The sequence below is a fragment of the Diabrotica virgifera genome, chromosome 5 (assembly GCF_917563875.1).
Source record: "Diabrotica virgifera virgifera chromosome 5, PGI_DIABVI_V3a".
NCBI classification, from domain to species: Eukaryota; Metazoa; Arthropoda; class Insecta; order Coleoptera; family Chrysomelidae; genus Diabrotica; species Diabrotica virgifera.
The window spans coordinates 191,563,528-191,578,619 of record NC_065447.1 but is presented as its reverse complement, the minus strand read 5'-3'; positions in this window follow the sequence as shown (position 1 = coordinate 191,578,619).

Here is a 15,092-nt window from a genome sequence, read left to right as displayed (position 1 = left end):
GGGGGGGGGGGGGCGGAAAAAAAATCTATCCTTAGAAAAACTCGAAATCGTCAGATTAAGATAAGGTAAGTTAAGTACATGCAAAACAGTGTATATTTCAAAAATCTGACGATTTGAGCGGAGCGTAAGGAAATGGGTGAGTCCCAAAATTTCTCAAGAAAAAAGCGAATACTTCGCTAAATGAATGACAGATCAAAAAACTAAAAAATATGTACTCAATATTTTTCAAAAATCTATCGAATGATACGAAACACGACTTCCCACGGAGAGAGGTGGGGGTAAACTTAATATTTTGAATACGAATCCCGGGATATTTCGCGAAATGAACATCAGATCGAAAAACTGAAAATAAACTTATCCAATATTTTTGAAAAATCTATCGAATGTAGATATCTATCAACTTTAAAATATTAAATGGGCTCCCCCATTTTTTTATTGAAGATTTGGATTCCTTACGTAAAAATAAATAACTTTTATTCGAGACATTTTTTCGAATTGTGGATAGATGGCGCTAAAATCTAAAAAAACGAATGTTGGAAAAGGAAAATTAAATGAAAAATGGACAAGTCCCCACTAAAATGGAAAATTTTACTTAACTTTTTTTGGTTGTAGGACCTACTCTTCACAACCCAATAGGATCGCAAAGCGTTAGAGTGACTGCACATTTAGCATACTTTGCTCCCCTATTATAAATATGAAAAAAAAAATTTACGAGTGACTAAAAATATTATAAAACAATCAACTAGAAAGCAAAAATAAAAAAAAAATCAAACAAGTCTAACACATTCGTTAAAGAAAAGCGTGGGACGCGTCTTCATCAAATAAATGGTTTGAGGATAGATACTTTTTTACTTTTCGCGACTCTTCGCCTTTTTTTTTCGAATAATCCTTCGAGTTTGATTTTTTTTTTATTTTTTGATTTGTAGTTGAATTTTTTATAATATTTTTAGTCACTCGTAACTAAAGAAAAGCGTTTCTTAAAAATTTTCTGTTCACATTTATTTTTTCTCTGCAACTTCCTTATCTAAGTAAAAGAAATTCTGTACTCGTGTTGATTTTGTGTTTAGCGATCTAATGCTTACTATTTATTTTTAGTTATGATAATTGCTCTACCCTGAAATTCACCCTTAAAATATGATAAGGAGCTATCGCTAAGGCATCCATATTCAAAATTCAAGGATTAGGGCGTATCAACCTACCATATCACAGGTTATGGCACTAGAGAAGTTTTACTTGAGTAATTTTTCTTGGCTAACAAATGCATTATCAGAAATTTAAGGATAATATTTAAAAACGAGCGTTACTAATCTTAAATGCTAATATTAAATACTAATACTAAATACCAGTACTAATTACTTATACTAAAAAAAATACTAATGAATATTAAAATATTATTTTTTTTCACAGCGCTAATATATAGGGTGTCCCAAAAGTAGTGGAACGGTCGAATATTTCGCGAACTAAACATCGGATCGAAAAACTGAAAAGTACGTGTTCAATCATTTTCAAAAATCTATCCAATGACACTAAACACCAATCTCCACTACACCCCCTGGAGGTGGGGTGGGGGGTAACTTTAAAATCTCAAATGGAAACTCCTAGTTTTTCTTTCAGATTTGGATTCGCTACGTAAAAGTAAGCAACTTTTATTCAAGACATTTTTTCGAACTGTGGATAGATGGCGCTATAATTGGGAAAAACTATGTATCCTGATACCATAGGTAAATTATAGAAACAGTCTAATATCTCGAGTAATACACTTCCAAATGAGAAACCAAAAAACTGGTTTTTAATATTTTTCGAAAACCTATCGACAGACACCAAAAATGACCTACCCACCCTCCCCCTGGAGATGGGGTGGGGGGTAAATTTAAAATCTTAAATAGCAACCCCCACTTTTTATTGCAGATTCGAATTCGTCATGAAAAATTAAGCAACATTTATTCGAAACATTTTTTAAAATTGCTGATAGATGGCGCTAATAAATCGTATTTTTCCAATTAAAGCGACATCTATCAACAATTCTAAAAAATGTTTCGAATAAATGTTGCTTAATTTTTCATGACAAATCCGAATCTGTAATAAAATGTGGGGGTTGCTATTTAAGATTTTAAAGTTACCCCCCACCCCACCTCCAGGGGGTGGGTTGCAGGGTCATGTTTAGTGTTATTCGATAGGTTTTCGAAAAGTATTAAAAATCTTTTTTTTGGTTTCTCATTTGGAAGTGTATTTCTCGAGGTATTAGACCGTTTCTATAATTTACCTATGGTATCAGCATAAAACGTTTTTCTCAATTATAGCGCCATCTATCCACACTTCGAAAAAATGTCTTAAATAAAAGTTGCTTACTTTTACGTAACGAATCCAAATCTGCAAGAAAAACTAGGGGTATTCATTTGAGATTTTAAAGTTACCCTCCACCCCACCTCCAGGGGGTGTAGTGGGGGTTGGTGTTTGGTGTCATTGGATAGATTTTTGAAAATAATTGAACACGTATTTTTCAGTTTTTCGATGCGATGTTTAGTTCGCGAAATATTCGACCGTTCCACTACTTTTGGGACACCCTGTATAAACCTGATTCAACACCTCGGAGGGTTCGGCCTTTTTTGTGTGTTTTTTCTTGTGTTTCATTTTTTGTTCATTTGTTTTTTTCTGTATTTATTGTACTTTTTATTCTTTTTTATTATTTAATATTATTATTTTTTTAATTTTATTTATTTTTATTTATTTTTTATTTGTTTTAATATAAATTTTCATACATTTTAGACGGTTAATAAAAATTTTGTAGAAATTTATATTAGGTCTTAATGGTCTTTAAACTGTTGGGGAGGGTAACTCCCCGCAAGTGCAGTTTTGAGAAGTAGTCAACCCGTTTACTTTTGTGGGTTGGATATAAACCATGTTTGTACCTTGCTCTGTTTAAGGTTTTATTGAAGTGCCGATTTATAATATCGATGTGTCATATTTCTGTTGCTATTGCCATTTGTTTTTTAAGAATTATCTTAGATCATTTACTAGCATTAAAGGTTTATGTGATATAGGGCTTGCAAGTTCAATAAGAGTATTTATTGTGTAAACGCTCATGTTTAATGGTTTCAATGTTATGTTATACATACGCATCAATTATTGCCTATATTCTTCATTTTCTGCTTTCATTGATAATATGTGACTATGGAAATTTTTATTTTAATCTTTTAAATTACATTTTCTCTTTTTTTCTCTTTCTTTTTCCTTCTTTCTTTTCTTTCTTTTTCTTTCTCTTTTTTTCAAATTATTGTGTAAACGGTCATGTTTAACGGTTTCAATGTTATGTTATACATACACATCAATTGTTGCCCATTTTCTTCATTTTCTGCTTTTATTGATAATATGTGACTATGGAAATTTTTATTTTAATCTTTTAAATTACATTTTCTCTTTCTTTCTCTTTCTTTTCCTTTTTTTTTTCTTTCTTTCTTTTCTTTCTTTTTCTTTCTCTTTCTTTCAAATTTTCTCTCTCTCTCTCTCTCTCTCTCTCTCTCTTGAATCGTGACTCCTAGTGGAGTATTGGGCGCATTTGCGTTTCTTGGCCAGTGGTGTAAGACGGCTGGTGCCAGCTCAACGCATCTTCTTTATTCTCTGGTTAATCGGCGTACCAGTTCCTTCCATTCTTCTCTGTTGCTTGCTTTGTTTTCTACTTCCCTTATCTTAAGGCTATTCTGTTTTGTTCTCTGGATACTGTTTTCTTCCAGGTATTGTCTGGTATTCACCTCCTGCTTGTCCCCTTTAGTTGATATTCTAGTGCTTGTCTGGTGATGTTACTAGAATCTTTTCTTAACCTATGGCCGATGCATTTCATTTCTTTTGCCTAATTTTTGTTATTTCACTGGTTTGTTTTGTTTTTTTTTCCGTAGTTCTAGATACGTTATTTTATTAGGCTACTAAATTTTTAGCATCTTTCTTAAGCACCTATTTATAAAAGTCTGTGACCTCTTTGTTGTGCTTTTGTCGTGCTTCCAAGTTTCTGCTACATAAAGTAATATGCTTTTTACACAAGTATTGAATGTGTTGATTGTTGTTGCTTCTGATATTTCATTTGTTTGTCAGATTTTGTTTAACGCATTCAAGGCGAATTGTGCCTTCATTATTTTTGCTTGTATATATTTCGTGCATCCTCCTTTTTTCCAAAATTGATCCCAAATAAGTCATTTCACTACGTCTTCAATTTCTTTACCTTTTATTTTTATTTTATTATCCTCCATTTCTTTTTTCTTAGACAATTGGCGTAGATCAGTTACTAGCATTAATGGCTTTTCATAATATGTGGCTTTCAAGTTAAAAAATTGAGTGTTTATTGTGTGAACAGTCATGTTTAATTGTTTCAATGTTATGTTGTACCTACATACAGATTAGTCATTGCCGATTCACTAGTTTACAAATATATTTTTTCTTTTACCCAAAAAAAAATCATACATAATTTGTTTCCTGACTCAAGCAAGCAAGCATAGTGATTTAACCCAGCCTGAGAGACTTGCTCACCCCTAGAGAATGACATTCGGGTGATACAATTCATTGGGGCGAGGAGGATTAACTCCCGTAAGCAGGAATCACTCCACCCCTGGAATCACTTGTTTCCTGACTGCCCTCGTATAACTAAAACCTATCTCACAAATTTTTATCACGTCAAGTTTTTGCGATATTCTCCCATGAAATTTTTCAGTCATTTTTTTTCCTTGCGTCCAGTTTGACCTTCGCTATTGTTGTGGTAAAGTGATTATCGACATTTAAACTAACTTCAAAATGTCATCAAAGGAGTGTAAATTAAGCCCAAATAACGTTTGCCATTTTTGTGGTTAAATAATCCTAACCTAACAAAAAAGAAGATACCGATCTCAGAAGCAGTAAAACAGGCATATTTTCAATACTTCCAAATATCGATAAAAAATCTTGATAAAAAATAGGTTCCTGGTGTAGTATGTGAAAATTGTAGATGTATTTTAACGAACTGGGCTGCAGGTAATAAAAATACTTTCAATTCGGAGTCCTAATATTGTGGAGAGAACCAACAAATCACGCCACGGACTGTTACTTTGGCCTTACAAAAAGAAGAGGCTTTAACAACAAAAACAAAAAGCATATACCTATACAATACCCTGATGTTGCATCGGTGACACAGCCTATATTGCATACAGACGGAGTTCCTTACCCGTCATTACCTAGCAGTTCTTGCAGAGAAAATGAACCAGAGTATATGGAAACTGAGACAGAAAACCAGATTTCGATTCCTAACATTAATTTGGATGAATCTGACGATGGAGTTCTTAGTAGATGTGAATTTGGAGATCAAGGAGCACATATGATTTCACAGAGTGAACTAAATGATCTTGTGAGAGACCTACAGCTTTCAAAAAGTAAGTCTGAAGTTTTTTTTGTTTAACATATATGAATAATTATGAAAAACTTAAAAAATAAATATAAAAAAAATTTGACGTTTTGTTTTTTTTTTTCACTAACTAACCTTATGTAGGATTGATTATACTACTTATACACGTTGGCTCCATGGCTGGGTAAAAAACGTTGTAAACTAGTGATATATCTTCATTTTCTGCTTTCATTGATAATATGTGACTAGGGAAATATGTAATTTAATCTTTTATAACTTTTGATTTCTAAACATTCTGTATTTATAATTGTACTTACATATCCTACTAAAATCTGTGCCACCATGTATAAGTTAATATTCTCAGCTACAACTAACGACGGTGTCATTTTCAGTTTCTTAATCTTCTTGCGATCGTATGTATGTATGTGTGAGTTCTTAAGGTGTATCTGCAGTCAAGGTGGCTCGTGCTTGTATTTTTAGACTCGTCCATTTGAACGTAGATGCGGGCACCCTTACCAATATTCTAGAATTCCATAATAAAGTATCGTAATTGTCCATTTACTAGGTATATCAGATTCATTACGCTAACGATATAAAGCGTTTAAAATAATTAGTGCTCTGAAGTTAATTTGTTGTGTGATCATATTTATTATTCAAGTCAATCGGAAACTGCGACTACGAAATAGTAGGCTTTATGTTAAACAGGCCAATGCAGATGATCCTACAGGCACACTTTTTATATAGATTACTTCTACGCAAAAAACGCATCCTGTCAATTATATTCAACCAAGATATTGAAATTACGAGTAGTGAGCCTGCTGATACGCTCATATTAAAAATAAGCTGTAAAGTTTATTTTTCAATTTAATGAAGATGATAAAATATCTATACTATTAGATAAAAAGTACACTAATGCAAATATTTTGGCCACAATAATTTTAAGATACACTCCCTCTGAAGATCTGAATCAAGTTTTTTTAAATAATTGATGGATTCGACCGTTACTTGATGGAAGTTCATTTTATCTAACAATAAAACACTGAAAACGTTTGTTTTCTATACTTCCACAAAATTTATTATAACTAAGTGACTACAGCTGTTTCGGCAGAGTGCCTTTCTCAAGTGATATAGTTTACAATGTGTTTGCCTTTTTAAGTCTTCAACTGAAGAAGTTGAGGAGTGGGGAGCTGTTTGTCTCGAGTTGGTCATTCAGAATTATATCTGTATTTTTCAATTTATTAATTTCCATAGATTCTAAAAAAGATAGCTTAAGGCCTTTCTTTTGAATATGCAGAATTTGAAACCCTTCATTGAAGGAATGATTATGATCTAGAAGGTGAAGTGCTTATGTAGAAGTGTCTGTTTTTCTATTGTTGAATAGAACACAAAAGGGCATTCAACAATAGAAAAACAGACACTTCTACATACGCACTTCACCTTCTAGATCATAATCATTCCTTCAATGAAGAGTTTCAAATTCTGCATATTCAAAATAAAGGCCTTAAGCTATCTTTTTTTAGAATCTATGGAAATTAATAAACTGAAAAATACAGATATAATTCTGAATGACCAACTCGAGACAAACAGCTCCCCACTCCTCAACCTCTTCAGTTGAAGACTTAAAAAGGCAAACACATTGTAAACTACATATATCACTTGAGAAAGGCACTCTGCCGAAACAGCTGTAGTCACTTAGTTATAATAAATTTTGTGGAAGTATAGAAAACAAACGTTTTCAGTGTTTTATTGTTAGAAGTTTTTTTAATTTTGAATATAACTCACGGCATTTATAAATGTATTGATCACATCAATTCAGAAGTAAAACATGTTCTACCATTTCTGTTAAATGTTCCACATATACAAAGCTTTAATAATGAGGTTATACTTTCTAAAATTTCAGTCTCCAAAAAAGACTGGGTGAGAAAATTCTCGTTCCCGACATGGCACCTTGCAATGGCCAATAGAGGACCTGCAATGAATAGGTGAAGAAATTTGGTAGTGGAATGATGGCCAGCAGAAAGTTAGGGAGAAAAAAAAGGATAGAACGAGGTATGCCAGGTCTAAAACAGTGCAAGATAAGAATATACAGGGTGTTTCATTAATAATTGTCCATATAGTAACTGGAGAAACCTTGGCACAAAATACGAAGATTTAACCTAAAACACTTAAATAAAATATTCGTCCTTACCGAGATACAGAGTGTTTTATTACAAATATTCTAAAATAATTTTAGCCCATTGTTTTATCACCTTCCAATATTTTTTGTTCAAACTTGACAAAGAGTTTACACATGTTAGAATACTTTAACTAGTGTTAAAAGATAGTTTTCCGCTGTTACCAGAGGCGTGTTGTAGGGATATATACTTAATTTTTCCCCCTTTTTCCCTTCACAATCTACGCCACTCTCGTAATAATCATTTCAGCATGTTTTTGATTCTTCGTTTGTTTTTATGTAAATATCATCCTTTTGTCTCAATAAGATAGAGCAAGTTTTTTTCAAATTATTTGTGTTTAAAGCTAATGAATTCAATAAGATTATGTATTTTAAACACATAATTTATTGAATGTTGTTTTAAAATACATATTCTCATTGAAGCCATTGCATTTAAACGCAAATAACTTAAAAACGACTTACTCTATTGCTTTGCGATAAAAGGATGATACCGTAAAAAGAAACAAAGAATAAAAAAACATACTGAAATGATTATCACGAGAGTGGCGTAGATTGTGAAGGGGAAAAGAGGGTAAAAAGAAGTATATTTCCCTACAGCACGCCTCTGGTAAAAGCAGAAATCTATCTTTTAACACTAGTTAAAGTATCCTAACATGTGTAAACTCTTTGCCAAGTTTGAACAAAAAATATTTAAAGGTGTTAAAACAATGGGCTAAAATCATTTTAGAATATTTGTAATAAGACACTCTGTATCTCGATAAGAAGGAATATCTTATTTAAGTGTTTTAGTGTTAGGAAAAGATGGTATGAGTTCTTTAGAAAGTTGCTAGATAAAGACCATTAGAGAGACAGAGGATGCAATTCCTTAAATAAGAATGTAATACCGGAAATAACGAGAGATGGCATTGTCGATGCGTTAAAGATGATGAATAATGGTAAGGCAGTAGGACTTGATGGAATACCTATGGAGGTTTGGAAGGCTCTATGAGAAGAAGGGATTGATGTTTTGTGGAAAATGATGAGTAGGATATATGAGGGAGAAATGATGCCGAATGCGTGAAGAGAGAGAGAGAGAGAGAGAGAACAATAACAAAAGAGAGCTACATTTGGTAGTTATAGATATTGAGAAGGGGTACGACACAGTTTCATAGACAAGACGTATTGAAAACTATAAGAGAGACATGTATTCCTCATACGTACGTTAGACTTGTGAAGGATATGTGTGAGGGAGCGTATGCCAAAGTTAGAACTTGTGTCGGATTGACCGAGAGTTTTTCAGAGACGGCGCGCGGTTGGTTTTCATCAAGGCTGTTCATTGAATTCCTACTTGTTTAATATGAAGCTTAGGAAGGGGTCTCCTTGATAAGTGCTCTTTTCTGATGATATCGTGTAAGCGGAGGAGAGCAAACAAATGTTGGGGCCGACGTTGGAGGGTTGAAGAAGGACTAGGAAGACGAAGGACTTAAGGTTATCACACCGAGAGAACAATTTCTTTTCTCCTAAAACACCGATTTCTTTGAGCAATATTTCTTAAAAGTTAACATATCCTATTAACTTAAACATACCGGTTCACATATAAAGAAACGAGTTTTTTAAACACAACTCAATAATTTCTTACAGATAATTTCTTCAATACTAAGAAATGCATTAATGGTTACATTTAATTTTCTTATCCTAAAGTTTTTATTTCTTAAATTGAAAACTACAAATATTTTGCAGTATAAGAAATATAATGTTAAGTTAATGCATATTTATATTTGTGAACAAGAAATTTTCTTGCAATTAAATAAATATTTTAAACCACAAGAAATAATTCTTCAGAAATACCCTCTGTAGTAACTGTGGTTATAAAATAAAAACTTTGTCATTAATGCCGAAATGTTACTTGCAAAGAGATTTTCTTCCACAAAAGAATTGCGCAGATTAACTATTTATGATTTAGTCGTCAGTGTTTGTCAAGATGGCGTGATATGTTCATGTTCATATAGATGGATGTTGGACTTATTGGTGTACTTTAAAAATTAACGGATATTTTGAAGGTACGTACATATATAGGTATTAAATAAAAGTAAATTGAGTAATTTAAGATGTAATAATAATATTGTTGCGTATCCGAATGGTTAAAAAAGAAATATAATAGTATCTTTATATGCTTTTTAGGTATAATGATGGACGACTCTGAAATAAAGGAGCTTATTATTCTAACTGGGAAATATGCCACAATTTAAAGCTGGGACAGAATGATATGATATATAGCTTCAGAACAATATTAAGAAAGGAGTTATTAACCAACTGCGGGACCTTCCAGAACTTCATACATGTAAGTACCTTTTTAAAAATTTGTATACTTATGTATCAACTATAATAGGTTTCTTGAATGTATCGTCTTCTATAAAAATTTACAATATAACGCTATATCAAACATGGCGGTTGCAACGCTAAGGATTTTTTCTGTTAATTTATTTGAGATAAAGAAATCAGTTAGTTTAAAAGAAATATATTTTTATGGTTAAGAAATGTTATTGCCGAAAACCGTGAATTAGTTAATATGTATTAAATGACTTAGATGTAAACTAATAATACTTTCCCGTAATAAAATTTCTTAATGATTAGGTATGCTGTCTCTTTTAGATTATAAAAATTAAGAAAATTACATATTATTATGTCTGCTTCAATGTTTTACATTGGTTGTATTTTCCCTCTTGTTTTAGCTAAACAATGTTTATTGTGTGACTTAATATTATACAGATAAATAATTAATATTTCATTAACAAAAAGAAAAAAATAAACAACGATCTATAGGTTAAATAATGCCATGTTTGAACTAAATATGATTGATTATTATTAGTATTAATAGTTCTTACATGGGGCCGTGTATTTGTTTTTTTTTTGTATTTCCTAAATTTGTCAAAATAAATATCTATATCTTTATACAAAAATTTTTTATTAAAGTAAGTTTACTCTTTCTACATATCGATTTTGTTTTAGTGAATTGCTGATATACAAAGTGCTATTAACAAAAGACGGAAAATTTGAGGAAGTTGGATTGGCCTCTCCATCCTTTTATTGTTGTGTAGGAGCCATTGGTTTAAGAGTGGAGAAAATATTTGTATGTAATAATACGTTTTATATCTTGTTTTATTAATAAATAATGATTTTACCTTAACACAATGATTTATTTCGCGGTATGTAATATCACTTTATTTTAAAGAAATATTAACTTAACTCTAAATATACGTTTATCTCTGCGAAATATATTTCTTAACATTAAATAAATTAATTATTAATAGTAAAATAATAATATACCTTACTAAGAAATATTATTGCTCAGAAAGAATAGTTTTCTAATGTGTAGAAAATATATTTTTATGAATAATAAAATTAATTAACATCAAGTGTAATTTCTTTCTGATAAATGGGTTTGAAGTTTGCCAGAAAGTGATAGTTCAATCATGTTTAAGATATATTTCTTTGGCTATAGTAGAATTTATTTGAAATATTTTAAAAAATTATATCTTACATACAAAGATATATTTCTTAGGCAATATGCCAAGTCGATCTTTCTTAAATATTAATAAAGTTTCTTTATGTCAAGAATTTTTTTCTCTCGGTGCAGGTCGAAAACGGAGTATATGCTACTGGGAAGAACAGAGAAGTTTTAGGCTTGGCAAAACTAGGCCGAGTAGGAGAAGTTAAATACTTGCCTTCTTCCTAACGGAAAATGAGACACTAGATCGAGAAATTTCCCACTTGATACAGATTTATTGGTTTAACTGAAAGGGAATGAGAGGTGTACTCTGTAATCGAAAAATCATTGACGAACTGAAAGGGAAGACATACAAGAGTACAGTGAGGCGTGCGTTGGTGTACGGTAGTGAAGTGTGGTCTATAAAGAAGACTTAGCAAAACAAGATGGAGGTAGCTGAAATGCAAACATTACGCTAAGTGCTGGACAAGACTAGAAGGGCTAGGATTAAGAAAAACGTGATAAGGAAAAGACCCAGCGTGACTAGAGTCCCAAAAAAGGTTCAAGAGAAAAGACTGAACTGGTTTGGTTACGTCAAACGTAGAAATGAATATCATGTGGAACGAAGGATACATCTGTTAGAAGTTGAGTGAAAGCGAGGTAGAAACAAATCGAGGAGGAGATAGAAGGACTGTGTGGTAGAGGACTTAAAAGAAAGGGGTTTAAATGAAGAAGACTCGGTGTACAGAATGAGTGGCAAAAAAGAATAGGGAACGGTGAGCCCTGAAATAGTAAAAGCTGAGGAAGAAGAAGAGAAGCAGCTGTATCACATATGCACAAAAAAACAATATACACAGTTTCACCTACACCATGCATAATCAACTAATAACCAAACAGCAAAATCACAATTGACACTTTATATTATTTAAGACTTATACTCCAATTACTGCTATTACCAATATGTATCTAATATATGATCACACCAAGAAAATAAATGGTTCAGAAAGAAAACAGTTGAGAAAAGGAAAGCCGCCCAACTTGGCATAAAATGGACATAGAGACAAAAGGAAAAGACATATAAAGGGAACAAGCAGAGGGGTAACTCCCATCTAGGACTCTGTCTCTATTCAAGGCAGGCTTAAATAACCCAATCAGTGTTAATACTTCAGGCAGACCTTCAACAAAATGTATCAGCTTTTACAGAGCTTATTGTTTTCACCCAATTTTGACAAAATGTGAAAACTTTGAATTATCCACGTCCGTCTGTCCGTCTGTCTGTCTGTCTGTCTGTCTGTCTGTCTGTGAACACAACTCCTCCGTCATTATACGTGGTAGAATGACAAATGAGGTGTCAAATGAAAGCTTATAATCCAAGGATGGTACTAAAGGTGAGAAATTTGACCTAGGCCATCTGTCCGTCTGTCCATTCGGCCGTGAATGTAACTCCTCCGTTATTTTACTAGGTAGAATGACAAATGAGGTATCAAATGAAAGCTTATAATCCAAGGATGGTACAAAGGTGAGAAATTTGACCTAGGCTGTCTGTACGTCTGTCTGTCCGATCGCGAATATAACTCCTCCGTCAATATACAAGGTATAACTACAAATGAGGTGTCAAATGAAAGCTTATAATCCAAGGATGGTACTAAAGGTGAGAAATTTGACCTAGGCTGTCTGTCCGTCTGTCCGTCCCACCGCGAACATAACTCTTCCGTGATTAAGGAAATGGTCGAATGCTCGAATATATGAATTTTAAAAGTCAAAAGGCAGATATCGAGCACTGAATTTATTAAATACTGCCCAAGTATACTTTCGCTATCTAGAGCATCCTGAGGAGCATTTCGTCAATGAAAAGAAGGTATCCTCGAATGTCATTTAATTAAAATAAATAATTTGGTGGCAAACTTAAATTAACGTCTAACTAAACACTGAACAAGGGGCAGAATCTTCCTCCATATTGCAAAAATGTAGAACCTACTGGCACTTTAATTTATCTGTTTTGTGCCTTGTTCAGTGTTTAGTTAGATGTTAATTTAAGTTTGCCACCAAATTATTTATTTTAATTAAATGACATTCGAGGATACCTTCTTTTTATTGACGAAATGCCCCTGAGGATGCTCTAGATAGCGAAAATATACTTGGGCAAGATTTAATAAATTCAGTGCTCGATATCTGCCTTTTGACTTTTAAAATTCTTCCGTGATTATACCAGGTAGAATGACAAATAAGGTGTCAAGTGAAAGCTTACATTCCGAGGATGGTTAAAGGTAAGAAATTAGACCTATGCTGTCTGTCCGTCTGTTCTTCCGATCGCTAATATAACTCCTCGGTTATTATACCAGGTAGAATGACAAAGGAGGTGTCAAATGAAAGCTTATATTCCGAGGATGGTTAAGGTAAGAAATTAGACCTATGCTGTCTGTCCGTCTGTTCTTCCGACCGCGAATATAACTCCTCGGTTATTATACCAGGTAGAATGACACATGAGGTGTCAAATGAAAGCTTATATTCCAAGGATGGTTAAGGTAAGAAATTAGACCTATGCTGTCTGTCCGTCTGTTCTTCCGACCGCGAATATAACTCCTCGGTTATTATACCAGGTAGAATGACACATGAGGTGTCAAATGAAAGCTTATATTCCAAGGATGGTACTAAAGGTAAGAATTTTGGCGTAGGACTTCCAGTTTTAGAAATGCGACCAGAAGTACTGTTTTAAAGTCAGCGGAATAGTACAAGTGATATATTATTCGACGCGCTTTCGCAAGACGAGAACAAATATATACTTTCGATTTCATGACTGTCTGTCCGTCTGTTTATCCATCCGCGAATACAACTCATCAGTTATTAATGCAGATAGAATGACAAATGAGGTGTCGATTGAAAGCTTATAATCCAAGGATGATACTAAAGATGAGAAATTTGATATCGGACTTCCTGTTTTAGAGTTGCAACCGTAAGTACTATTTTAAAGTCGAAAATAGTGTAAATGATATATCATTCGACGTGCCTTACCAAGAAGAGAAAAATATAAAATTTTGGTTTTTATGTCATGGCCTGTTTTAGAGTTGCAACCGTAAGTACTGTTTTAAAGACGAAAATAGTGTAAGAGATACATAATTCGACGCGCCTTACCAAGAAGAAGAAAATGTAAAATTTTGGTTTTTATGTATTTCCGGTTAAAAATTTCTAACCAGAAGTGCCATTATAGTCGCAGAAATAGTACATGTAACACATCAATCGAAGCGTATTGAAAAGTTGAGTTTGAATCTTTAGTTCCGGTTTTGAAGTTGTTTCTGTTTAGTTCAAAGTTTAGTAAAAATGACTAAAAAGTAGTAAAATGGTATATCAATCGACGCAAAGTTACACGAAGAGTTCAAATTTCTACTTCCAGTTCTATTTTCGATCACTTTGGGTGAAAACCTAGGACTTACGAAGTCCAATTACTTGTTACGATTATGAGAAGATTCGATGTCGCTTTAATCCAAGGACAAGTAAATGGTCTCATATTTGACGAGAATCGTACCAACCGATTATTATTCTGATTAATTAATAAATAATTCTAATAACGTTGCTTATGGAACACGTATCTCAATACAGATGATCATCTTTTAACTAGATATACTGAAAAATTTCCTTAACATAAACTTCTTCTTCTTCGTGTGTCTTGTCCGTTGCGGACGTTGGCTATCATCATAGCAATTTTAATTTTGTTCGCGACGTTTCTGAATAACTCGATAGATGTTAGTCCAAGTCGACGTTAGTTCAAACCATTTGCGTAAGTTTTGAAGCCATGAGTGTATTCTTCTTCCGGGTCCGCCTTTGCACCGAGAGAACAATTTCTTTTCTCCTAAAACACCGATTTCTTTGAGCAATATTTCTTAAAAGTTAACATATCCTATTAACTTAAACATACGTTGGTGCACTGAGAGAACAATTTCTTTTCTCTTAAAACACTGATTTCTTTGAGCTATCTTTCTTAAAAGTTACCATATCATATTAACTTAAACATACCGCTTCACATATAAAGAAACTAGTATTTTATACACAACTCAATAATTTCTTACAGATTTCTTCAATACTAAGAAATGCAT